Source organism: Erythrolamprus reginae, chromosome 2 (assembly GCF_031021105.1).
Source record: "Erythrolamprus reginae isolate rEryReg1 chromosome 2, rEryReg1.hap1, whole genome shotgun sequence".
Lineage (NCBI taxonomy): Eukaryota > Metazoa > Chordata > Lepidosauria > Squamata > Dipsadidae > Erythrolamprus > Erythrolamprus reginae.
Window position 1 is genome coordinate 236,074,033 of NC_091951.1, and position 27,945 is coordinate 236,101,977.

The 27,945-nt window shown below is 38.6% G+C and overlaps 1 protein-coding gene across 2 annotated transcripts in view; it reads left to right on the top strand.

Moving 5' to 3' along the window:
- PAX5 (paired box 5) overlaps nt 1–27,945 on the top strand; it is a 308,938-nt gene that overhangs the window by 56,060 nt on the left and 224,933 nt on the right. The gene's annotated exons all lie outside the window — the stretch shown is intronic.

The window sequence follows — 27,945 nt, forward strand, 5'->3', positions numbered from 1 at the left end:
CTATGTGTATATAGATATATACCCACTAAAACCCTCATTGTGTATTTGACAAAATGAATAAATAAATAAATAAATTTATAACAATGTTTATATACACAATACTAGTAAGAGAGAAACATTAGGACAAGGGATGGAAGTCACGCTGGTGTACTTATGCACGCTCCTTACTGACCTCTTAGAAATTGGGAGAGGTCAACAGTGGTGGATAGTCTAAGGGTAAAGTTGTGGCGGTTAGGTGAAGACAGTACAGAGTCAGGTAGTGAGTTCCATGCATCAACTACTCGGTTACTAAAGTTGTATTTCCTGCAGTTGAGTTTGGTGCTGTTTATTTTAAGTTTGTGTGCTTGTGTGTTGTTGTGGTTGAAGGTGAAGTAGTCGTTGACAGGAAGGACGTTGTAGCAGATGGTTTTATGGGCTATGCTTAGGTCGTGTTTAAGGCGATGTAGTTCTTAGCTTTCTAAACCTAGGATTGTAAATCTAGTTGCGTAGGGTATTCTGTTGCGAGTGGAGGAGTGGAAGGCTCTTCTCACAAAGTATCTCTGGACACTATCTAATGTTTTTATGTCTGATATGCAGTGTGGGTTCCAGACAGATGAACTGTATTCAAGGATTGGTCTGGCAAAAGTTTTGTATGCTCTGGTTAATAGTGTGAGATTACCGGAGCAGAAGCTATGTAGGATTAAGTTAACAACTCTTGAAGCCTTTTTAGCGATGTTGTTGCAGAGGGCTTTGGCACTTAGGTCACTTGATATGAGTCTTCCAAGGTCTTTTACAGAGTGAGGGTTGTCTGTAAGGTCTTGTTTGTTCAGCTTGTATTTGGTGTTCTGATTATTAAAAATCAGGAGCTGCACTGATACTACTCAGTGAATTTCTTCAAGCAGCAACAGCGCTGTGTAGAAAACCTTACCTGCAGGTTTTTCATACACAATAATCTCATTTCAGCAAACTCTGCCACAATGCTGGAATACTATGAACAACCAACACAACTGTCTCCCAGCTATACCATACTCCTGTGCCAATGTAGGAAGGCTCTCCAAGGGCCCAGTGTTTCCATGCCCTAAGGCAGCTGGAAAGTCACTGGTGTTCATCTTCAGTTTCATTGGTTTTTAAAATATGAAACCTTATTATAAACATGTGGCCATTTTATATTCTCAGAATTAAAACATCAATATATACTGTAAATTTAAATCCTATGCACATTCTTTTTTTTTGTAATTCCCCCCCACCAATTTTACATCCATCCATATAACATAATATCAACATGTTACACACTTACACGTTTTTCCAATATATCATAAGCAGATATCCTAAATTTGCACCGTTTATACTTTTAACTTCAGTCTGTTTTCCTTCTATATTTTGTGCTACTCCCCTCCCTCTATCTCCCTCTCTTCCCTCTACCTTCTGTCTACCTACTTCCCTCCTCCCTCCCTCTCTCTCTCCCCTTCCTTCCTACTTTCTATTCCTCCTTCTTATCCTTCCCTGAGTTCTTCTAATCATAATCTGTTATGTAATTGACAGATGAACGTTCCAGAATCCTAAATTTTTTCCAACATTGGTGCTATTCTTAAACTAACATCTTCCCTTTCAGTATATTTAAATATATAATCTATTCTTCTAGGTACAACTACCTTTATCTAATGCTGCCTTCTACACCTGTGCACATTCTTAAAGGAGAAACTTTCAATAACTTCATTTCCTCTTCTCTTTGATGATCTTGAAATATGGAGAACAATGCTCACTTCTCTTTCCTGCCCGCTGGCCAATAGGTTACTCAAGAATTACCCCTCTGTGCAAGGTGCTGCCAAAGTAATAAAGATCCCATATCTCCACTCCATGTTAAAAACAAAGCAAAATAAATTGCTAGAATGCCTGGTCACATTTTTTCAGCGTATGGATTTCTATGGATTTAATAATGATGATGATGATGATGATGATGATGACGACGAGTCTTCGGAGAGGGGCGGCATACAAATCTAAATAATAAATAAATAAATAAATAAATAAATAATGATGATGATAATGATAATGATAATGATAATGATAATGATAATGATAATGATAATGATAATGATAATGATAATGATAATGATAATGATAATGATAATGATAATGATAATAATAATAATAATCAAACAACAACAAGGTTCAGGAGGGAAGTGTTTTTAATAGGAAAGTGAACACAAGAACAAGGGGACACAATCTGAAGTTAGTTGGGGGGAAAATCAAAAGCAACGTGAGGAAATATTATTTCACTGAAAGAGTAGTAGATCCTTGGAACAAACTTCCAGCAGACGTGGTTGGTAAATCCACAGTAACTGAATTTAAACATGCCTGGGATAAACATATATCCATTGTAAGATAAAATACAGGAAATAGTATAAGGGCAGACTAGATGGACCATGAGGTCTTTTTCTGCCCTCAGTCTTCTATGTTTCTTTGTTTCTAAGGTTTGGGGAAATACCTGAGCTCTATCTATATCTATATATCTATATCTATCTATCTATCTATCTATATATCTATATCTATCTATCTATCTATCTATCTATCTATCTATCTATCTATCTATCTATCTATCTATCTATCTATCTATCTATCTAGCTTTATTTATTTATTTATTTATTTATTTATTCATTCATTCATTCATTCATTCATTCATTCATTTATTTATTTATTTATTTAGATTTGTATGCCGCCCCTCTCCGCAGACTCTAGCTGTAAGGAAAATATAAGGAGAAGAATTACAAAAAAACAAAACAAAGTAAACAAAAGCACTAAATCAACAGGGAAGCCGTAAAAAAAATCAAGTTGGTAGGCTTGGCAGTGGGGTGAACACCCTGCCCTTTGTGCATGCACAGAACATTGTTCCATATTCAAAAGAGGAAAGGCTTTTAGGATACCCACTATCTGGCTTGTATTTTTTATTTCAATGTAGTTGCCTGAAATCCATTGAAAGGCTTATGTCTGCTACAAGTATTTACTGGGTTTATGAGCATTATGGAAGCAACCTAATAATATACCAGCAATTCTGCTGTGGGTTTTTACTGAGCTGTGATCATGATTGTGTTTCCCTGTTGGATTGAGTGGGGATGGAAAGCTAAATTTTAATAAATGCCTGGGAAAGAGAAAAGACATTTGAGGGCTCCTTGGTGGTGCTCTGAGCTTACTTTATTTTCTTGCAGAGGCATTTCATTTCCAAATTAGGTAACATCATGAGTACTAGTAAAGAGTAGGGTTTGCTCTCCATTTATATTCTAAGGTTGTTCTGTCATTGTTGGTTGTGGGTGGTGGTGGGTCATTTAGAGACATTTAGAGGAAACTTTTACTGGGGTTTCCGATACAAACTTTAAGGTTTTTTTTTTAATTTCCAGAAATTTAAAACATACACTCAGAGTACCATTTGTGTAGGCGTACAGTATCTATGTGTGTTTATTCTTATGTAGCAGACTATGGGGTGGTATTTGTTCCTCTTTTCCTGATTCTTTGGGGACTTTTTAGAGGCAGACCGGTGATTGGATTTTCTGACATCCCTGTGCCAAGTTGAGATATTAAAGACAACTGCAGAACAATGCAACATCCGTTTTCTCATTCACCTATGGGGCCCACACAAGAAAATCCTTTATTCTTTATATAAAATGCAATCTCCTGGGCATAAATCTCTACTTCTGCCCCTATTAAAACGAAAGGACTACAGTAGCATCCTTCTTAGGGCCCCATGGCTCCCCCTCCCCATTGCAGTGGTGGGATTCAATTTTTTTTTTACTACCGGTTCTATGGTGGGCATAGCAGCGGAAGGATATTGTAAAATCTCAATTCTCTCTCCACTCTTGGGGAAAGTTATTGCAAAATCCCCATTTCCTCCTGCTCAGCCAGACAGATGAGCTATATTCAAGGATTGGTCTGGCGAATGTTTTGTATTCTCTGCTTAGTTCTGTGATATTACCAGAGAAGAAGCTACATAAGATTAGGTTAACAACTCTTGAAGCCTTTTTACAATGGGCTTTGGCACTTAGGTCATTTGATATGAGTATTCCAAGGTCTATGACAGAGTGACGGTTGTCTGCAAGGTCTTGTTTATTCAGCTTGTATTTGGTGTTGTGATTCTTTTTGCCAATGTGTAGTACAGAGCATTTGTGCTGAGATTTGGAGTTACCAGATGTTTGATCATTCTGACACAAAGTCAAGGCCTTTTTGGAGGGTAGCAGTGTTTTCCATGGTGTTGAAGATGTTTACATCACCAGCAAAAAGAATGCAATCGCTTATAATGTGATTGCAAAGGTCATTTATATAGAGTATAAGAGTGTTGGTCTTAGTACGCTGCCTTGGGGAACCACTGAGTTGAAGGCTTTACAAAAGTCTATGTAAATTGCGTCTATTGCTTTGAGATCCATATGTTTTTGCTGTGTAGTAATTGTAGATTGTAGGATATTTTTTTCCTGAAATCAAATTGCTTGCTTGAAAGTAAGTTGTTAGTTTCTAGGTGGAAGGTAATGGGTTGGTTTATGATTGAGTCCATTATTTTGCATGTGACTCAGCATAGAGAGATTGGTCTGTAGTTATCTACTAGACAGGGAGTCAGTTGAGAAGGGTGGCATAGAAATCTAATTAAATAAATAATCTCCCTTTTTGAGGATGGGGATGACTGTGGCTAGCAACTATAGGTTTAGTAGGGAACTGGTCCTGTCGGATTTTTCAAAGATTATGCCTGGTGGTTCAGCTATGGCTGTGGAGAGCTTTTTTAGGAAGTATGCACATAATCCATCAGGTCTGATTGGCAGAGACAGTTTTAGGCCGCACAATGCTTTTTCAACATTGTCTTCAGTGAAGTCTATTTGTGTTAAATCGTTGTGAATATTGGTGGTATGTCTAGGGAATTTCGGGCATGAGCTGTTGCTGTTTACAAAGCCTGAGCCAAAGAATACATTGAAGAGGTTAGTTTTGACTGTTTCGTCAGAGCATTCTTTGTTGTTGGGTCATTTTAGTAGTGGGAGGGGTCTCGAGTCCTTGAGTTTGTTATTTATGAAGTTGTAGAAGGTGCAGTTGGATTTTGTGTGCAGAAGGTTTTCCTCTTGTTTGCTGTGATAGTTGGAGCATTCTGTCTTTATTTGGTGGCATATATTTTTGTAACCGTTTTGAACTTAGCTACATAGCCTGTTTTGTTTTTTCTCCAGAGGGATTTTAAAAAAATTGTAGCTTCCTTATTGATATGGGTAGTTTGTTTTTCTTGTTTATGGCATAGTCCAGTGATGGCGAACCTATAGCATGGGTGCCACAGGTTGCACACAGAGCCATATCTGCTGACACATGAGCTGTTGCCCTAGCTCGGCTCCAACCTGCATGTGTGTGCTGGCCAGCTGATTTTTGGCTTCCGTAGAGGCTCTGGGAGGGCATTTTTGGCTTCCAAAGAGCCTCTTGGGGAATGGGGGAGGGCGTTTTTACCCTCCCCCAGTTCCAAGTAAGCCTTTGGAGCCTGGGTAGGGTGAAATACAAGCCTACTGGGCCCAACAGAAGTTGGGGAAAAGGCCATTTCTGGTCTCCAGAGGGCCTCCGTGTGTGTGTGTGTGTAGAGAAAGCTATTTTCATTCTCCCCAGGTATTGAATTATGAGTGCAGGCACTTGTGTATGCGCGATAGCGCATGCGCATGCTCTATCGGCACCCGAGGAAAAAAAGGTTCACCATCACTGGTATAGTCTGATAGTTCTTTTGAATTTGTGCTTTACCACATAAGGCTGTCCTGAAAGAGCATTTGTAAATTACATTTGGTGCAAACCGTAGCAGCCTGAAAGTTGACTGCTACTTGGTCACAAGGGATTATGATATTTCTGGTTTTTGTGTGAGTCTTTATTGGCTGCCAAATCTTTCCAAGTGTCATTCAAAGTGCTGGTTTTGACTTATAAAACCCTATATGGCTTGGCATTGAGGTAATCCACTGACATCTGTGACATCTAGAAGTGACCCATCCAAGTATGAATATCTTATTCTTAATTATAATCTATAATTATATATTAAATATTGAGAGTTGTCCATTCCATGAAGTAAGGAGCTGAGGTCAGTATGTTACTATTACAACTCCTGCACTAAGAACTTCAACATTTGAAGTTCCTCTGAAAAACTTCTAAGTTAACTTGAAGTCTTGGTTGATTAAAAAGTATGTTCATTTGCCTCCATAACAGCAATCCTGTGGGACAGTGATTGATTCAATGAAAACGAGTTTCCCTGTTTGAGCAGGGACTAGATCAGTGGTTCCCAACCTTTTTTTGGCCATGCCCCACCTAAGCATTTCTAAAATTTTGAGGCCTCCCCCTCCATGACTTATTATTCAAAAAGTGAACTACTCATGCGGGGGAAACCTAAAAGGCCATTAACTAGATGTAAACAAGGTTCCAATTTCCCCCATTAAAAATGAAATTGCCCCCCTGTGGGCCCTGGGCCCCATGTTGGGAACCAGGGATCTAGATCCTGGTCCTCCAGTTCCTAATCTTACACTTTAACCACTATAACACACTGGCTCTCCATCCACCTCATCCATCTTCAGTAAACATCATCCTATCTTATTTATATCTTGCCTTCAGTTCCGTTCTCTCAATGTCTTCACTTATGGTTTCTTGTTTTGAGTGACCTTCATCTCTTTTCACCATCTCCTCAGCCTCTGCACCTTCTGCAGTAGCAACACAAGTAAACAATAAGAATATTTTTAACATGTAGTTTTTGTAACTAATAAAATCAACCACACATTTATATAACATCAGGTCCATACTCTTAGCATTTATTTGCATTTATAATCTGAGCAGTGATATTTGTTTGCTTGGTACACTTTATGGACCTTAATTTCACTCTCTTGGGTTAACATGTAGTTTTTGTAACTAATAAAATCAATCACACATTTATATAACATCAGGTCCATACTCTTAGCATTTATTTGCATTTATAATCTGAGCAGTGATATTTGTTTGCTTGGTATACTTTATGGACCTTAATTTCACTCTCTTGGGTTAATCCTAAGGCATTCTAATTTTTATCTGCAATATTATTATTACTTTTTTACGAGAATCTATTTTGATAGTGATAAGTCTTATATAGTATTCGAGGAATTCATATATGTGTGTGTGTGTCTCTCTCTGTGTGTCTCTCTCTGTGTGTGTCTCTGTGCGCGAATTCTAAAGAACTGTGAGGGACATTTTTAGCAGATATTTCTTCCCATGTATCAGAGAAACAATCTGCTCAGGTTGAAATGTATTCCTGACATGTATAACCATGGATGCCACAGGGACCTCTGTCCTTATTGTTTGCTCAATCTATGTCCAAGAGGAACATTTACAAAAAATCAAATTGCTAGCCTTGTATCGGGCTGTTTGTTAAACAAATTCAACTAAAATCGCCACCCTGAAGTGGCTGCTCTAGTTTTGAGACTGTAGGAAGACAACTTTTGCCATTTAGAAAAAGGCCACCGATGGGTTTTAGGTAGAATAATTAGATTTCCCCAGCTGCTTTTCCCCTCATCTTCTAAAGATATATGCAGCAACAACCTTTTTCCTGCTATGCCCACTTTTCCTTTAGACCAGTGTTTGGAAAGAGAGCAGTATAAAACAAGTAGTATCCAGGTTGCCCCCTCCTCAAGTTTAATCCTGTTCCACCAATTTGTAAGGGGGGGGGGGAAGGAAACACAATTTAAGTTGATGAAGCTGAGAGGAAAACACACAGAGGTCTGAGAGGGACATACTTGTATGCCCCCCACAATGCATGCGTACACACACACACACACACACACACACTAAATAAAACAAATTATAAACCGAGCAATCCCGAATGCAATTGCAGGGAGATGGCAGGGGTCTTTAGGAGCGCTGATGAGCTGCCGATAGTCAGCTGAAACAAATGGTCTGATAGCATGATACCTCAGCTCCCAATAACACAGGGCAAATGGCCTTCCAGGAGGAGATATAGATTTTCCTTTGAGATATGGAAAGGGAAATAAATTAAATTATGTTGGAACACAGTTTATAAAAAGGGAGAGGGAGGGGAGAAGGAACGCGTGTGGACGGGTGGGGGGAAATACCGAGGGGTTAAAAAGAGAGGAGAGAGAGACGTACCAGGGTGGGGGGCACGTACGTATGGGGCTGGGGGAAAGATATAGAGCTAGCAAATCCTCTTTTGTGGGCATTTGCAATTTAATTGATATTTGGCGGCAGGAAGCCAATCAGTATAAGTAAATTGACGTTATAAGATAGAAATAATTGCTTAATGGGATACCTTCCCCCATGGCTGAGGCAGGCCAAATAAATGCAGCCAGGCTTCCAGAACCAGCAGGGTGGTCGTTACTGGTTACAGCCTGCTGCTGCCTTACAGGCAGGGTTCTACTCGGGCTGCCGTTTATTTTTATGGCATCTGTCTCCTCTCCCCGAGAGAAGGCAATGAGCGGTTTCACATTGATTGCCGCTCCAGCCAACGGCGGCCAAGAGAGAGGGCCATAATTAATGACTTTATTTGCTGGAGCACTGCTGAGAACAATTGAGTTTGTTATGGTAACAACTGATGCCAGCTTTCCTAGAGGCTCGAGGGAGGTGTTTTAGTGTGGAGTCCAGCCGCCAGGAACCGGGCAGTGTACCAGATGATCCACATGCAGCAGGACTGTTTTGGCAGATGAAATGTCAATAAACTTGACTGATTCTACCTTGAGCTGATGGAACCGGGGGCAGAGCAGGAAGGGTTGGCATGAACCACTGCCTTCTTACTTGCGGACTTCCAAGATGCATTATTATGATCCTTTCTCTTTTATTCTTCCATATTCTTCGACAACAAACCTGCCATCAGAGGCCAGTCGTTCTGGGAGAGCACTTACTCTTGTTACTCTACATATCAGTGACAGAGCCACACAGTTAAGAAGCCTGAGATCGATGGAGAGAGAGAGAGAGAGAGAGATGCGTGACTTTGATGGACCTTTCCAACACTAAGCTGGCCCCAGAGACTGTCGGAAAAGTCTTATAATCTCCTATAAAAAAACACTCAGGCCCCGGTTCAGATGATGGGTTATTGTACCATTCGGGATCATTTGCAAACACTAGGCTGTTCGTGCTGTGAATAGTGTTGACTAGCACAGGTAGTCCTCGACTTACGACCACAATTGAGTTTCTTAGTGAGAAGTTTGTCGTGAGTTTTGCTCCATTTTGCGACTTTTCCTGCCATGTTTGTTTGTCAAGTGAAATCACTGCAGTTGTTAAATTAGTAACACGGTTGTTAAGGGAATCTGGTTTCCCCATTGACTTTGTTGGTCAGAAGGTTGCAAAAGGGGAATCACATGACCCCCCCAGGACACTTGCAACTGTCATAAATGTGAGTCAGGTGTCAAGGATCCGAATGTAAATCACGTGAACACGGGGATGCTGCAATGGTCGTAAGTATGAAAAATGGACATAAGTCACTTATTTCAGTGCTGTTGTAAATTTCAAATGGTCACTAAGTGAACTGATGTAAGTTGAGCACTACCCAGAGGTGGGTTTCAGCAGGTTCTGAACAGTTCTGGAGAACTGGTAGTGGAATATTTTGAGTACTTTGGAGGATTGGTACAGGGGTAGGCAAAGTTGGCTCTTCTATGACTTGTGAACTTCATCTCACAGAATTCCGGAGTCAATCATGCTAGCTCAGGAATTCTGGGAGTTGAAGTCCACATGTCTTAGAAGAGCCAACTTTGCGTACACCTGGACTGGTAAATACCACCTCTTACTGGCCCCCATCCTCATCTATTCTCTGTCTCCCGAGTCCCAGCTGATCGGGAGGAAATGGGGATTTTGCTCCATTTCAATATGACTGTGACATGAATGAGTGAGGTTATATGGTTTTATAACTTGGGTTTTCTAGATTAGTTTTATAATTGGGCATTAAAATTGTTTTTGTATTGCTTTTATATGTTGTGAGCCACCATGAATGAATGAAGTGCCACACCCACTAAGCCATGCCCATCCAGTCACATGACCACCAAGCCACGCCCTCTGTCACATGACCACCAATCCACGCCCACAGAACAGCTAGTAAAATTTTTTGAAACTCACCACTGGCACTACCTGTACTAAGACTGTACAGGTACTGTACTGTACCTGTACTGTAATGCTCTCTACATGGGGCTACCTTTGAAAAGTGTTTGGAAACTTCAGATCGTGCAGAATGCAGCTGCGAGAGCAGTCATGGGCTTACCTAGGTATGCCCATGTTTCACCAACACTCCGCAGTCTGCATTGGTTGCCGATCAATTTTCGGTCACAATTCAAAGTGTTGGTTATGACTTTTAAAGCCCTTCATGGCACTGGACCAGAATATCTCCGAGACCGCCTTCTGTCGCACGAATCCCAGCGACCGATTAGGTCCCACAGAGTGGGCCTTCTCCGGGTCCCGTCAACTAAACAATGTCGGTTGGCGGGCCCCAGGGGAAGAGTCTTCTTTGTGGTGGCTTCAACTCTCTTGAACCAACTCCCCCCAGAGATTAGAACTGCCCCTACTCTCCTTGCCTTTCGTAAGCTCCTTAAAACCCACCTTTGTCGTCAGGCATGGTGGAACTGAGACATCTCCCCCGGGCTTATACAATTTATGCATGGTATGTTTGTGTGTATGTTTGCTTAGTAAATGGGGTTTTAAAAAATATTTTATACTATAATTTAGATTTGTCATGAATTGTTGTATTCTGTTGTGAGCCGCCCCGAGTCTGCGGAGAGGGGCGGCATACAAATCTAAATAATAAATAAATAAATAAAGAATGGTTGGGACGACATCAATGTTTAATCTTTCAATTTTTCAGGTTCCATCCTGTTGAGCCAAATAATTCTTGCTTGCATGGAGATTAAGTGATCAAAGTAACATTTCAGTAGAAAACCAACGCGTGTTTATATTTCTAGATTAGTCTAGTTCATAACCTCAAATTGATTCCCTGTTTTCCTACTGTTTCCTGTTCCCAGGAAAGCATTTAAAATGTTACTCTAAGTAGAAGATCTCTTACAGGAGGTTCTCGGTGTCTTCACCACAAACAATTACCAGGATGGTCTGAGAAGAAGCATAACATGACATAACAACAAAATGCATAGTATATTTGGGGATTTCAGCTTCAGATGACATGCAAATGTTTGTAACCAAATCCAAACATATCACCACCACTGCTTCCAAAAAGCTGCTTTGGTTAAAAAAAAAAAAAGGAGGGGGGGCATTTCAAGCATAGAAGAGGAATAAGTGGCGAGGGCTTAATCCTTTATTCTTTTACTGCTTTCTTTTCCAAATTCCCACCTACCAGTTGTTTTTCTTCAAAGAAATTCAAAGGTCTGTGTGCCTTTGGACCCTTTTGTTTGGAAAAGCAGCTTAAGGCTGCTTAGAATGGAGAAGGAGCAAAATGCTTTTGTTCAGAATTGCCCTCCTAAAGTGGTTTTTCCTAATCCTAAAGAAAGGGGAGAGGCTGTCATGGTTCAACTACTACATGCTTTTATATTTAAAACAGGGTTTCCCCCATCCCCCTTGCATTCCCAGACAGCATGGCATAGGTCATGCTTGTTGGGAATTTTAGCAGTTGCAATTCAGCATATCATACAGCATGCGAGACTGGGGAAAGCTATAGTACAGCTAGGCTTCCGGGATCAAGTAAGATCTGAAATTAAATGCATTTTTTGCATTTAACAAGTACATTATTGTCAAAATGCAAGCTGTTGATTACGGTGGGTATGTTGCTGCGATTGTGGCAGGCAAAAGGAGACTTTGACTCCTTCCTCTTCTGCACTTTTGATAACAATGATTTTATTTGCACTTTAATGGCTACGCTTAACTGCATTGTTTAGTAGGGTTGTGCAAAGCATTTGAAACAGGTGCCTTATAGAATGCATTGGTGCAAGCAGAACACTCCTCCTTGCACCGTTAAACTTTGGTAGTCTTGTACAGTAGGCTCAACCCAGGGGTGAGTTCCAAATTTTTAATTACTATTCTGTGAGTGTGACTTAATTTTATAGGGGTGGGTTAATTTTGTGGGAGTGGCTCAATGGGCATGTGACTGGGTGGGAGTGGCTAGAAGGTCATGTGATCTGGTGGGAGTGGTTTGGCACTCATATGACTGGGTGGGAGTGGCTTTGCACTCATGTGACTGGGTGAGCATGTGACTGGGTGGTCATGGCCAACTTGACATCACTCACGTCAAGGGTTAGGGTTAGGGTGCCTGGCCCCTCCTCATCACCTCAAAGGCCTCAACGAGATACAATTTCCCTATTTACTACTATGAGCTTCCAAAATATACTACTTAATACTATTTATACATACCATATGTGTAAATACATATTATACGGAGGCACACAAAAATATACATTATCTACTCTATGTACTGTATGTGTATGTACATACACCTCTTCTAAACCTATACACATTCCACCATATTTACTGAATTTGGAAAAACATAGCCAGAGTCTACTTTTTGCCACACATTTAACCATAACTTCTGTACATTAGAACATTACATTGTGCCTTCAGATATATTTCCCTAGTTTTCACATGACTGTTAGAACTGGGAAATGTCATGAATTGAGTAAAATGGAGAATTTTTTTTCTAGATATGCTAAAATATACATAAGTAAAAATCAGATAGATATCAGAATTTCTACGATATGGTAAAAATTACTTATCTGACAGAATGAATTTTATCTGTAATTTACATTTAACTTCTGTTTTTATTTTTATCTTCTTTTTTTTATATATCATGAACGTAACTACTTTTACTTATAGAAGACATAGAAGTAAAGTTGAAAGCATGAAAAATACCGATATGAAAATTTGCATACTATGTACAATTATGTAAGAGATAATATGTAAGGGAAGAGAGAGCTAGTTATCTCTCTAGTTTTTTAAAAGATTTGTGTGTATTCTTGTTTGTCTTTTTATAATGTATGTGAATTTAGGTTTCCTAATAAAATTTAAATAATGATAATAATAATAATAATAATAATAATAATAATAATGCATTGAGTAAAATGTGGTGCCACCACAGCCCTAAATTGCTGTGCTATTCCAGAGTGTCTTCTGCAGTCACATTTAGTGCCAGGGTTTGTGGTGCTTCCTTCCTCTTCTCTCTCTCTGTCTTCTCCCTCCCTCCCTCCCTTCCTCCCTTCCCTTCTTTTCCTTCCTCCCTTCCCCTCCTTTTCTTTCTTTCTTTCCCCCTTCTCTCTCGCACACACCTAGTCTGGGCACAAAGTGTCTGTTCTTAAAGAAGTTTTTATTTCTTTCTGTAATACATCTGATACTAATCAGAACCCTATCTCTCAACTACGTAAAGCCTATGCATGCTTACTTGGCAGCAAGGCTACTCTCTTTCAGTGGAATTTACTCCTAATAGATACACATGATTGCAGGCAGGCAGCTAATTCAGTAGTTTAATAGTCTCTAAGTAAAATTTCTATAGTAACATAATTTATACCTAAACACACAGCATATAGGAGCAAAAAATTCATAGCAATAGTCTGAGCTATGCTTTTCTTCTTTAAATGGAAGTACTACCCATTTTAACTAGACATTAAGACTTATTAGTTTGGAATACTAATAGGGCTTCCACGGAACCGTGACAATACTTGTTTTCCTTACAAACTAGCTCAACTTTGTTTCCTTTAAGTCTTGCTTTCATTTTCACACCAATTGCTTTGGACCAAGAGCTCTGTTTTTAGGGAGGGAGAGTGGAGAGGGAGGGGGGTTGGAAATAAAAGCACCAGAAGTGAGAAGGGGAAAGGCACGCTCTGGATTCCCCAAGCTTTCCCTGAGCCAGGAAGCCTTCCTCATTCTCATTCTTCCCAATCCCTTCCCTTTCCACTCCCGGATCCTTCTCCCCCTTCCCCCCTTGCTTTCTTTTGCTTGAAGCTCCTTTTGGGGTGGGGGGGAAAACCAAATAAAAAATGGGAAGGAGGCAAGGACAAAAAAATGGTGCATGGCTGCAAAACAGGAGAAGGGCATTTTTCAGCCGCTTTTCTAGAACGGAAAAATTGAGGGGATCCAAGCAAAGGTGGGTTCTAGCTCAGTGTTTCCCAACCTTGGCAACTTGAAGATATTTGGACTTCAACTCCCAGAATTCCCCAGCCAGTGAATGCTGGCTGGGGACTTCTGGGAGTTGAAGTCCAGATATCTTCAAGTTGCCATGGTTGGGAAACACTGTTCTAGCTTACCTCACTGCTGGTTTGCTTCCCCAAGATGGCGGCTGCATGCACTGTTCCAGAAACTTGGCTTCTGCACATGCTCAGAATAAAATAAAATAACATTAAAAAAATTAAATTCAAAAACATTTTTAAAAAAGAAAGCTGAAAACAAGATGGTGACTACACAGTGCCAGAAATTCAGCTTCTGCACATGCTCAGAAGAATTTTTTTTTAAAAATCAAAAAAATTCAAAAAAGAGATGGCAGCACCCATGGACTGGCACAGACCGATCCGGTTTGGTGGCATCATCATGACATCACCAGTGATTGCTACTGGTTTGGGCGTACTGGTCTGAACTGGGAGAAACCCACCCTGGTTCAAACTACCCTGTTACCTGCAAAAATAACACTTTCGTGGGACCTTTTGTAAACAGGTAGTCCACGACTTACAACAGTTCAAAAAAAGTGAGTTTTGAGTGTATTCCATACTTACGACTGTTTCAGCACCCTGATGGTCATGTGATCACAATCCAAATGCTTGGCAACTGACTTGTATTTATGCAGTATCCTTGGGTCATGTGATCACCTTTTGCAACCTTTTGACAAGCAAAATCAATGGATTCATTTAACCAATAAATCCATTTAACAACTATGGTAACAAAGGTGATAAAACGTGCAAAATTTCCTTAACAACCATCTCACTTATCAACATTGTTGTTGCTCATTATTGTTGAGGATTACTTGTAGCAGAATAGCGCTTTCCCAGTATGGTCAATGTTTTATTAAGGAAAATGCACCAGGGTGCTTTGACATGGCTCTCTTTTAGGAGTTGTTAAGTTTTTCTGGTGCCATACTAAAACATACGGTACAATTGTCTCTGCAAAGATATGAACATGGGAACTTCATAGAACATACTACAGATGAATCAGAAGGCACAGTACAGTCCATACTTGATGGTGACTGGTTGTAGGGGAGCAAAATCAATGGACTTTCATTTTACCCATTGTTAATTTATTCAGATGAAGAGATTTTGTTATTCATCAGTAAAAATCCAAGCAAAAATTTTGAAACTGTATTCAATCCCCCAGATTCAGAAAAGCAAATGTGTATGCCTGTTGTGAAATGTGTGGCTGTGACTTTGCAGTATCTCTTTATGGTTGTTCATATTGTGAAGAGAAATGCAGTTATTGTATGTTTGTACTGACTTACCATTTCAGTAAACTGATGGACAGCTATTATTCATTATTTGGATGTACTTGGTTTGATTTAGGCTTGGGGAAGATTATTCCCATTTTGGCAAATACTGCTTTAGTCTTAGTGATTAATATATTATTCTGTTGACTCTATCATTTAGAGCTTGAACAATTCATATTGTTAGGCAGGTGTGGGCTACTTCCCGGATGGGGGGGGGGGAACGCAGTGGGGTAGTGAAAATGGAGCTAAACCCCAGAGCACCCAATGTGCACGGAAAGATGTTGAAAGAAAATGCAGGGCATCCTGCTATGCCACGCCCACAGTGTGGTAGTAAAAGTTTTCATAGTCCTTCATTGCTGCTAGGGTATGAAGAATGATGAACATAAATAAATAAACATTTGTGCATAGTGTTGTACACAGAACATTAAATCCATATTTCCCATCCTATCATTTGAGCTAGGACAAAATTTCAATATTAAAATTTTATAATGAACTCTTGTACAAATAATCTTAATTTGACAATACACACAATTTTTGGGTTTTACATTTATATATTTACCTACCTACCTACCTACCTACCTATCATCTATCTATCTATTTCCCACCTTTATTATTTTTACAAATATATTGGTGAAACATGTCCAACACACCTATTTCCCCCCACAACAACCAACTTATGAGGTGGATTGGTACTGAGAGAGAAGTCACCCAGCTAGTTTTTGTCCAAGTAGGACTTGGCCTTGGATTCACGGTCTCCAGGCTTCTAGACTGGTTCCTTAACCTCTAGACCAAATTGGCTTTATATCTGTTAAATGTCAAGGCATAGAGTAAAAAGGAATATAAGCAACACCTGAAATGAAATCAAGTTTTTCTCTAAAATACATAAAATATTCTCTATGCATTTTAACACTGGAACAAATTTCTAGTCACGATGTATAATGAATATTAAGGACTATGACTATTTATTAGTGATACAAACTAAACAAATTATATCATCAGATTTCTTTATCTTTTGGTGGGTTAAGACCTCTAGAAATGGTGGCAATATTCTCATAATATGTGTGCCAAAAACCACTTGTCCAACGCTATGGTGCTTCCACATTTTCTTTCTTTCAACCTTTTCCAAACAGTTATAAATTCTTTGCAGTTTTTCAACAGCACTGTTTCTAGGCCAGTACTTGAATGTCTTAGCTTCCTACATCTCCAATTATCTCCATTCATTGAATAACAAATACTGTACAAAATAAAATATTCTTCAATCCAGTTTTTGTGTAAACATATTTGTAAACTTTTGATAGTTTTTTTTTAAAACTCTGAGATTTTTTTATGAAGAGAAATGAGTGGGAGGTAAATTTTAATGATGAAAACAAAGACAATTCTATTTACTTGATCCCTGTGGTATCAGGCCATTTTGTTTTGAAAAAAGTCTCTGTGAGGTAGCATAACGATATGTCAGCCATTTAATATGTGAATACTTACACCAATAGTTTCAACCATCATTGCATATTACTATGGGGGCCATCTCTGAGGATGGGGCTGAGGAATTAAGAAGATAAATTTTAAGGCATCCATATTGAGCCTCTCTGGGCTGGAGAATAAAGCCTAATTGGAGCTGTGGTAAAATGACTGATTTGAATTATTAGGAACTGAAAGTCAAGGTGGAGCTGAATTTGTGGACTACCAGCAAGAGCTTCCAGGAAACTACAGTTTAAAGAGAAATGAATGCAAATTAGAGCAAAACGTAATTGATTTCTTGGCCCGAAACAGTCAGCACTGTTGAAACAATTGATTGGAGCTGATCCTAACATTTCAAAATATCTGTTTGGATGTATCATAGCATAGTCTATGAAGAGGGGCGGCATACAAATCTAATAAATAATAATAATAATAATAATAATAATAATAATAATAATAATAATAAATTAAAGATGATTTAGAAAAACATTAGGTAAATTTTCACTAAAATAAAATTTGAAAATTTATTTTCAAAATAAAGGATTGAATATTGTATATCTGAATGGAAATTTCCAGCAGGGATGGCAAGCTTGGTCTATTTATTGGTAGGTAATTGTATGGATTAAATGACTGCAGCAAATAGACTGGGAATTAAAACATGTGAAGTTAAAAAATATATTTTGATATGTTACTATAACAATAAATGAATAAAGAAAAAAGAAATACTGTATGCCTCCTACTTACCCTTTTAATAATAGTTGTAATGTACATAACATTTACTCCATAATTCCTGAATATATATTTTGGAGATTTTTGCAATTAAATTTGCAAAATCTGTTGGGATTTATACTGTCATGAGATACAGAAAAAAAGGATGTCTATATACATAAATAAATACACATACCTGTGTATGCTTTTAGTAGACAATGGACAGAGGACTGATTATATTGTTGTCATCAGAATAATTACATCATATTTCCTTTACTGTGTTCAGGTTTTTTGTGAATATATGACAGACTTGATGTAAAATAAATTTGTAAAAAATTAAACAAATCTAATCAAATGTAAAAAGAAAGCACACATAGTACCTTAGTACACCAATGATTAAAACTTAAATGCCAATTTATAATTATTTTCCTGATAGCTTTGACAAATGTAATATTAAATCAAAAAGCAGAATTTATGGATTGAGAAAGATAATATGTCATTACGGCTGCATATCACCAGCATGCATGAGATAAAATCCTCAGAGTCTTATAAACTTAGACATGAGACAATAGACTTTGGTTGTGATTCTGATCTCTGTGTATTTGAGACTAGCAATGGTCCAAGTATATCTAACAGGTCAAGCTTTGAAATGAAGAAGCAATAAGCCAGTGAAATGGTACTATCACCGAAACATGATTGATCAATTGAATTCTATCAGAGACAGTGGACAGTGAGATTAACTCAGGCCTGATAGGTTCAATGAGTTAAAGCATGATGTTCATTTCAGCTTCATTTCACCAGTCTTTGCTTGTGAAATTGGTCAATCAATAGAGGTTGAAGATCATATATATATATATTGGTGACCATCTCATAGAGAGTATAATCTAGTGTTGTCAGCTCCGGACTCTGCCTGTCTTCAGTGCGTAATGGAGACAGAGTTGAAACTCTATCAGTGCCATCAAAATGGTCTGATATCTTCTCCAAATGAAAAGTATTTTGGATCTCTGATGATTTATCTTTTCTTTTTTCCTCTGTTGCTCTGCCGCCCCCCCCCCCCCATCTCCTATTGCCTTTGATCTGCAGCAAAACCTCATACCATCTTGGAGAAATATAGTGATATCTCTTGAAAATATTTGTGGAGTGATGAACTGCAAAACATAAAGGTTTTTCTCCCTCCTCTTTTGTGATATTATCCTTTAGAATAACAACATTCGGGAGACTACAATATATACAGGCAACCTTTCTACAAATTTTGAAATCACATGTTTAGTATTTATATAGAGAAAATGAATACAGTACTTGCCAGATAAAGGCAGATTTTCAGGGTGGTAATATTACAAAGCTTGCCAAGTAATAATTTAATGAAGTATCTCCTCACCCACATAGCCTTAATTACAGACAGAGTGACAGAAGAAGAAGAAAAAAATAGCAGTTTCTACATCCTGATAATATTTTACTTGCAAGCATAGTTCAGTATTTTAAAATGTATAATTTAATGCTTTCCTAACCAGCTTGCCTTAATAAGATGGAAAATTTTTGCTAAGTCAGTAAATCGGATACAGTAACACATGTGGACAATATGATTAGTTGGAGGCACGAAAAATTAAAATTTTTATGAATTGAGGCCATTCAGATATTCTATTGGTTCTTAATGTCTATCTACATTACAATATTGATTTTTATTACAAGTGCTTGTAATAATTACATATTTTTTTATTCTAACAATTTGCATTTGTTCGTAATAATTTGGAATAGGTGGCACTTATAAGGGTTTTTTGATGTCTTATAATTGCCCTCTTTTTACAGGATCACTCTCATTTGTGGAATGCTTGTTCTATGATACATAAAATGCTCATTGAGAACCAACAAATTCAAATAACTATGGAACTGACATGGCTTTAACCAGTAGTGGGGTTCAGATATCTTTGCTACCGGTTCAGGAATGGGAGCGTGTGGGTACGCTGCACTCTTTGCATGCGCACAATGCTTCTGCGCATGCACAGAACATTTTTTATGATGTCTAGATGGGTGGGTGGAGCCTCCTATCACCACCGCTACCAGTTTGCTGAACTGGTTTGTGTTGTGTTTAACCACTCTACTACATGCTTGTACTGTCTTGTAAACACATCTCTATGGTCAGGTCGCAATTAACTGACCAGTGTGTCACCTTTTGAAGACCAAAAGGGGCAGGTACTCTGCAGACTATATAAACCTCTGCAGAGTAGATGCTCCTCCCATCTCTTCTGAACTCTTTTCGCCTTGATGACACTTCCTTGTCCACCTTCTGTGTGCTCCATTGTCCTCAGCTGAGGACACATGTGTGAGATGCAATCCAAAGCCATCCTCACACATGGGACCATCCAGAAGTTATTAATATGGACTGGAATATAAATTTATGTGCCTGCAATTTGTAATTGCATGAATCAACATAATTGTAAGTAAAGATTGTATTTTTCATCTTTATGAAGGAGTGATCATTCATTGCTAACAAATGGGATTCTGAACCATGTATTATTTCTTGCCATGCTAAATCCGCTGCAAATTAAGCCATCTGAACTCTGCTAATACAAATAATAATATTAATAATAATCAAAATACCCAACAGTTTGAACCAGTAGCAACCTACCACTGGCTTTAACTTTTAAAATAGAGAATAAGAAAAACTGAGAGTTGTTAGTGCCAGTCAATAGTACTTGGTCCCATTGGCCTCCCATGCTTTGACTCAAAACTTGGCACAAGGTTTAAATGTATAGAAGTCACTGGTGAATAGGGCAGCTTTCCTGAATCTGCTGTCCTCCAGAGCTCCTGGATTTTTATTTAAAAAAATACCGGATTGCAAAACAAAGTTTATTATTTGTACTGGGGACCTGTATCTAATTAATTTGTGGAGGCTTTGCAGGTAGATGCATGGTGCTGCCTTGATTCTTTTTGCATCCATTTAGAACATTTGAGACTCTTTCCAAGTTTTTAGACCTCTACCTTTTAGATAAAAATTTAGGGTATAAAATTAGAAAATGGTTCTAGTCTCTCAAGATGGAGCACAAGCTTACTAAAAAAGAAACTCAATTATAGGCTGTTCCCATATTGTGTTAAAACCAGCCGGTGATTACAGCATGTTATAAATATTTCATTCTTAAGGACTAGATTTATGCCAACACATAGCTGCCTTTGGTATTACATATGGCAATGTTATATGCAGATGTTTTGATTTTCAATTTAAAAAGATGTTGATCTTAAAACTTTTTCAAAAGGAATAGCATTAAGAAAGTACTTGCTTTAAAAAAAGTTAAGATACAAAATGTGCATGTAGAAAAACAAAATAGAACAAGATGCCCAATACCATGGTGAGATTTATGTACAGATTATTTTATTTTATTTATAGAAACATAGAAACATAGAAGTCTGACAGCAGAAAAAGACCTCATGGTCCATCTAGTCTGCCCTTATACTATTTTCTGTATTTTATCTTAGGATGGATATACCGTGTTTCCCCGAAAGTAAGATAGTGTCTTACTTTCTTTTTATCCCCAAAAGCCCCACTATGTCTTACTTTCGGGGTATGTCTTATATTGTTAAAGGGGCACTGACAGCTAAAAAAAACTGTGTAAAATGTGTTTTTTTAGTGTATATGCATTTTACCTTCTGTGACGGGCGGGGGGGGGAGGTTTCTTTGGAGTAGGGACGTGCCCGAGTAAATTTGCAGAGGCTGCAGTGACAAGTGCAGGGGACGGCGCGGCGACGTATGGAGAGGGGGACGGTGCGGACGTGGGCAGGAGGCGGCGCGCAGCTAGATGAGAGGGAGGCGGCAATACCCCCCGTGTTTCCCCGAAAGTAAGACATATGTCTTACTTTCGGGGTACGGCTTATATTAGCCGACCCCCCTGAAACCCCCGATACGTCTTACAATCGGGGGTGTCTTACTATCGGGGAAACAGGGTATGTTTATCCCAGGCATGTTTATTTTGTAAATATTTTTTATTATTTTCAAAATAAAATGAACAAAGACATACAACATTAAACATTTAAGGAGCTACTATTGCTCCGCTTATCTTAGAAGTCTAACTAATACAAAATATAAAAAACTCTAACTGTTACAAGATCTAAGCAGAAAAACCACACTTGAAAATTACTTTATCATTAAATTTACTTATAGATTTTTAAAATTAAGATTATTGATTGAGTTTCTCTCTATATATTTTTTGTACAAAAAATAATAATAATATACTTATATGTATATATATATCAAAAAAACAATAAGCAAATTATTAATAATGCAAGAAAAATAAAAAAATTAATAATATAAACACTTCTGAATTGGTTATAATATGAACTATATAAACTATATAATTCTATCTTATAATTTTTAAGTAATCATTTATTCTTATATGTTTAATTTTTAATACTATTTTTAACATTCCACCAATCATATACTTTATCCCAAATTTTATAAAATTCTGTTTCAATTTGATTGTTCAACCTTTTAGTCATCATATCTAGTTCTGCACACTCTATGATTTTTTTAAACACCTCAGAGTCTTTCGGTATCGTCTTTTCTTTCCATTTCTGCGCGAATGTTATTCGTGCCGCAGTCAATATATGTATTATTAAATAGTAAATATCTTTTTTATACTTTATATTTGAAATACCCAATAAAAAAAATTCAGGAGATTTTTTAATCTTCTCCTTTGTTATTTCATTTATCCAATTCTCTACTTTATTCCAAAATATTTTTATCTCCGGACAGGTCCACCATGTATGGTAATATGTACCAACTTCTTTTTTGCATTTCCAACAAATGGGCGATACCGAAGGAAACATTTTAGAGATTCTATATGGTGGAAGGTGCCATCTATAAAACATCTTAATTTGATTTTCTTTGAAAGAGATTGATTTTGTTATTTTCCAATTATAGGTCCATATCTTTTCCCAAGTATCTAAATCAATCTCTTTGCCAAAATTTTTGCACCAACTGATCATATTATCTTTCAATATCCAACCTATCGTTCTATGATTTAGTAAATATTTATAAACATTTCCAATTGTCTTTGTTTGATTTTGGAATAATAATTCGCCCAGTACATTATTTTCTTTTTTGAAAATGTAAGTCTTTACGTCTAATAGACGTAAAGTGTTTTTAATAGGAAAGTGAACACAAGAACAAGGGGACACAATCTGAAGTTAGTTGGGGGAAAGATCAAAAGCAACATGAGAAAATATTATTTTACTGAAAGAGTAGTAGATCCTTGGAACAAACTTCCAGCAGACGTGGTTGGTAAATCCACAGTAACTGAATTTAAACATGCCTGGGGTAAACATATATCCATCCTAAGATAAAATACAGAAAATAGTATAAGGGCAGACTAGATGGACCGTGAGGTCTTTTTCTGCCATCAGTCTTCTATATTTCTATGTTCTATTATTATTATTATTATTATTATTATTATTATTATTATTATTATTATTATTATTATTATTATTATTATTATTTAGATTTGTATGCCGCCCCTCTCCGCAGACTCTGTAGGCTTTGTATGTTGGGATATAGTGGAGATGACCTTGGAAGACAGTAGGAAGAGCTGCAGTTTAGGCAATGATCTGAGAAGAGGCAACCTACTCCACAGGTGGTGGAAAAGTTTCAGAAGATGCCCTCCCTTGTTTTCCAGAGACTAAAAGAGAGAGAAGAGAAATATATTCAGTCTTTGCAAGATTTTGTTAATGTAATAATGTAAACAAGTAGGATTAGTTAATCTGGATGTGCTTCTTGTATGGCCTTCCTCAAAAGGCTGACCTCTGGATATTTGATTTCTCTGCCACTTTATTGATGTCCCTATTGGCTTGTAGGGGCTGACACAAGAACGGTGGTATTCTACAATATGATAAACTAGATTATGTTGGTAATTCAGCTTTTCATTATTATTATTATTTTATTATAATTATTAGATTTGTATGCTGCCCCTCTCCGTAGACTTTTCATGCAAATTCATCCATATTTGAGCAGATTGGATGAACCAGACCATCTTATTCACTTATAAATTGTCTAGACACAGCATGTAGCAAATGTGTTTTGTTAATGCAGTTTTACAATTTCATGTGATCTGTGGACCAAGCACAGTGACATGCATTGATTCAATCCCAGCTACTAATGCTTGCTCCATTAGGTCTTTCTCTTAGGAGTTGTGGGACAAGAAAAGTGAGGTGTATGAATGAATGAAGAATAGTATACAGTACAATGTGCTGCAAGTTAAATTATCCTTTTAAAAGTGTCCCCCCACCCTCTCCAGCTCAATTATGTACAGTAACTCAAGTTTGGAACTCATAAATCAGAGGTGGGTTTGCTCCCGGTTCAACCCGGTTCTGAGAACTGTTAGCAGCACCTACCCACCAAGCATAAAATGGTAGCAATGGGATTTAGAACCCACTACTGTAGTCCATGAAACTCTGTTTGTTTCCAAATGTTGCACCAAGCCCGGTCAGGACTTCACTGTTGCTCATGATTATTTTTTAGGCTTTGCCCATGTCTTTAGGGATTTGAATGGGACAATGGGTGCTATTAACAATTATTGTTTGACTGATCTTTAGAGCACATAGGTTTTAGATGTTGTTATAATTTTTGCAGATTGCTGGATGCACAGAGAACATCAATATTGGACTATACTCCCCCCTCCTCCCCTCCCCCCCTCCTCCCACTTACAGAATTAAAACCAATGTAGAGTTTACAAGTCTACACCTTAACAATGTATTCAATCAGATTAATTTACCTTAATATTAGAACTGAATATTTTCTGTTCAGGTAACACTCTGGACCTGACACTTTTTCCAACATGAGTTTAATGCATATTAATAATAGCAGTTTCTGTAACTTGTAAACAACTAGTAGGGATGCCCAAGAAAATAATGGGAAATGTTTGATTTCAGTAAAGCTGAAACTAAATTTTTCATTCCATTCATCAGAATTATGTAAATGCATAATTTTAACATCCAATTGCAAAATAATATTGATTTAACCTAAAAGTCTAATACAAGCATTTGCATGCTCTACTGAAAGGCACTTTTGGCCTTTTCCAGCCTGCAGTACTTTCCAGATCTTTAATTTTATAAGCTATGCTTGACTGAACCCAGTGCTTGTCCTGTGAGGCATTACATAATTTGGGAAAGTTAGGAAATGTAATCATGAGATGCATGTTTGTGTGTGCGCATGGTATAGCATGTGCACATGTGTATGTATATATGCACAGCTGTATGTATATTGCACATTGACATAGATACACAATTTCTATGTCTAGATGGGCAAACCGGAAGTGCGTTTTTTCCAAACTTCTGCATTATTATTATTATGTCAGTACAACACAGCAAACGAGATCACTATGCTGGATTTCGTATTTCATCATCAGTCGGGCGCTTCCCAAGCACCTAGGACTGCATGATGTAGCGGCGAATTATGTTTGCCGATCCCAGTAAAGCGGCCTTTTGCAATTGACAGATGGAGATTTTGTCAATTCCAATGGTTTTCAAATGTCTGCTGAGATCCTTTGGTACTGCGCCCAGCGTACCAAGTACCACTGGGACCACTTTCACTGGCTTATGCCAGAGTCGTTGCAGCTCGATTTTTAGATCTTCATATTTCACTAATTTCTCTAGTTGCGTCTCCTCAATTCTGCTGTCCCCTGGGTTTGCGATGTCGATGTCGATATTATTATTATTATTATTATTATTATTATTATTATTATTATTATTATTATTTTGATTTGTATGCTGCCCCTCTCCGCAGACTCTGTAGGCTTTGCATGTTGGGGGATTTTATTTTGCCTCCGGGGCTTCATGGAAGCTTCCCTGAAGCATCCAGAGGACGAAATGGCCTTTCCCAAGGCCAAAAATCAGCTGACCAGCGCGCATATGCATGCTAGAGCTGAAATATAGAAAAGTCTGGCGTGTCCTCCCATATGACTCCACATGCCACCTGTGGCACGAGTCCATAGATTCGTCATCACAGAGCTAGAAGGACTGCTGATAGGTTTCATCAACATATAGCCCTTGTTTAAGAACTGATTCTTTTAGTGACCATTCTGAGTTGCAACTTGATGATCAATTCTCACATTTACAACATTCACAGCTCTGTAAAGCAAAGAAAAGCCGAAATGATCTGTCCTGCTGGCTTTCCTTGTTGGTATGTTCCCTCTCTCTGAGCTCCCTTCTAAACAGGAGTTCAACCATTAAAGGGATACTAAAATTTTTACTACCACACTGTGGGCGTGGCTTATGTATTTTCTTTCAACGTCTCTCAGTGCAAATTGTCCGTCCATTACCCTGGGGGGGGAAAATTATTGACCCCCTCAGAGAGGGTCCGCAGCTTGGGCGTCCTCCTCGATCCACAGCTCACATTAGAAAACCATCTCTCAGCTGTGGCGAGGGGGGCGTTTGCCCAGGTTCGCCTGGTGCACCAGTTGCGGCCCTATCTGGACCGGGACTCATTGCTCACAGTCACTCATGCCCTCATCACCTCGAGGTTCGACTACTGTAATGCTCTCTACATGGGGCTACCTTTGAAAAGTGTTCGGAAACTTCAGATCGTGCAGAATGCAGCTGCGAGAGCAGTCATGGGCTTACCTAGGTACGCCCATGTTTCACCATCACTCCGCAGTCTGCATTGGCTGCCGATCAATTTCCGGTCACAATTCAAAGTGTTGGTTATGACCTTTAAAGCCCTTCATGGCATCGGACCAGAATATCTCCGAGACCGCCTCCTGCCGCACGAATCCCAGCGACCGATTAGGTCCCACAGAGTGGGCCTTCTCTGGGTCCCGTCAACTAAACAATGCCGGTTGGCGGGTCCCAGGGGAAGAGCCTTCTCTGTGGCGGCGCCGGCTCTCTGGAACCAACTCCCCCCGGAGATCAGAACTGCCCCTACTCTTCCTGCCTTCCGAAAACTCCTTAAGACTCACCTTTGCCGTCAGGCATGAGGAAACTAAACATCTCCCCTGGGCATGTTAATTTATACATGGTATGCTTGTGTGTGTGTTTGCTATTACATGGGGTTTTTCTTAAATCGTTAAATATTTTAATTAATTGGATTGCTGTGACTGTTTTTACTTGTTGTGAGCCGCCCCGAGTCTTCGGAGAGGGGCGGCATACAAGTCCAACTAATAAATAAAATAAATAAATAAATAAATTGGGTGCTCTGGGATGGAGCTCCATTTTCGCTACCCCACTGCAGCCCACCCCTGAGTTCAACTGAGTGGTGGCACAATATTTTGCACAGCACTTTAACTGGATCATAGCCCAACCATTTTATTAGTCTATTGGGATCACACATTTTTAGTTTTCTGAGATATTTTTCCTTTGGTGGAAAAGACAGGATTTCTATATATAGAAAAGTTATTGCAGAAAAAGACCTTGTGGTCCATTGAGTCTGCCCTTTGATTTTTTATTTGCTTTTAAAAAACGTTTGTTAGATGACGGACATGTGTTTCTCCCAAACATGTTTAAACTCAGTTACTCATTATTGATCCTCTATCTCCATTGGAAGTTGGTTCCAAGTTTCCACTACTCTTTCTTTGAAGTAGTACTTTCTAACGAGTTATGAAGTTATGCCCCAATATTCATGATTTTTGCTTAACATTGAAAATACTGCCTCCTGGAGCCTTATTCATACCCTTGGTATATTTAAAGGTTTCATTCATATGCCCCCATTTTCCTTCTGTCATCCAGCGGTACCAGGAATGTCAAACTCAAGCCCACGGGGTTCTTAGATCTTGCCCGCGATATTGCCCTGGAATCAGCGGACCAGCCCACAGGGCTTCTGCCAGCAAAAATGGCCCTCCTGAGCTACATTTTCACTGGCAGAGGGTTGCGGGACACAGTCACAGCTGAAAACAGAGCTTGGGAGCCCATTTTCCCTGACAGAGCGCTTAAGCCACCACAGGTGTCCCCAACATGAGTGACATGCAGCTGGCTATGCCAACCCTGGCCATGCGCACCACAGCCCCCCCCCCAAGGTCAATAATACCCTGATGTGGTCCTCAATGAAATTGAGTTTGACATCCTAGGCTGTAGATATTCAGTTCCTCCTATTTCTCCTGATACACCTAGTCCCTTAGACTTTGCACCATTTATGTTGGAATACTAACAATATGCTGTATACTATATAAAGTATATGAGTGGTATGAATGGAAAACTCATCAGCATTGTTTATTTTCATCACTTCGTTTAACACCTGAACGCATGAAATTAGAAAATCCTTGCTCTAATGCAAATATTTTTTAAAGATGAATTTAATCTGTTTATTCCACCTTAGATGTAGGCAAATCTCTCTCCTCTCACTTTTTTCAGGTTCAGTGGCCAGATACAACTTTTTTTGCCTTCCACTCTTTAGATATACTTACTTAAACTGAAGCAGCAACTCTTCATTACTTTTGGAATGCAGATGGGTAGATAACAGAAAAGAAATATTTGCCATTGCC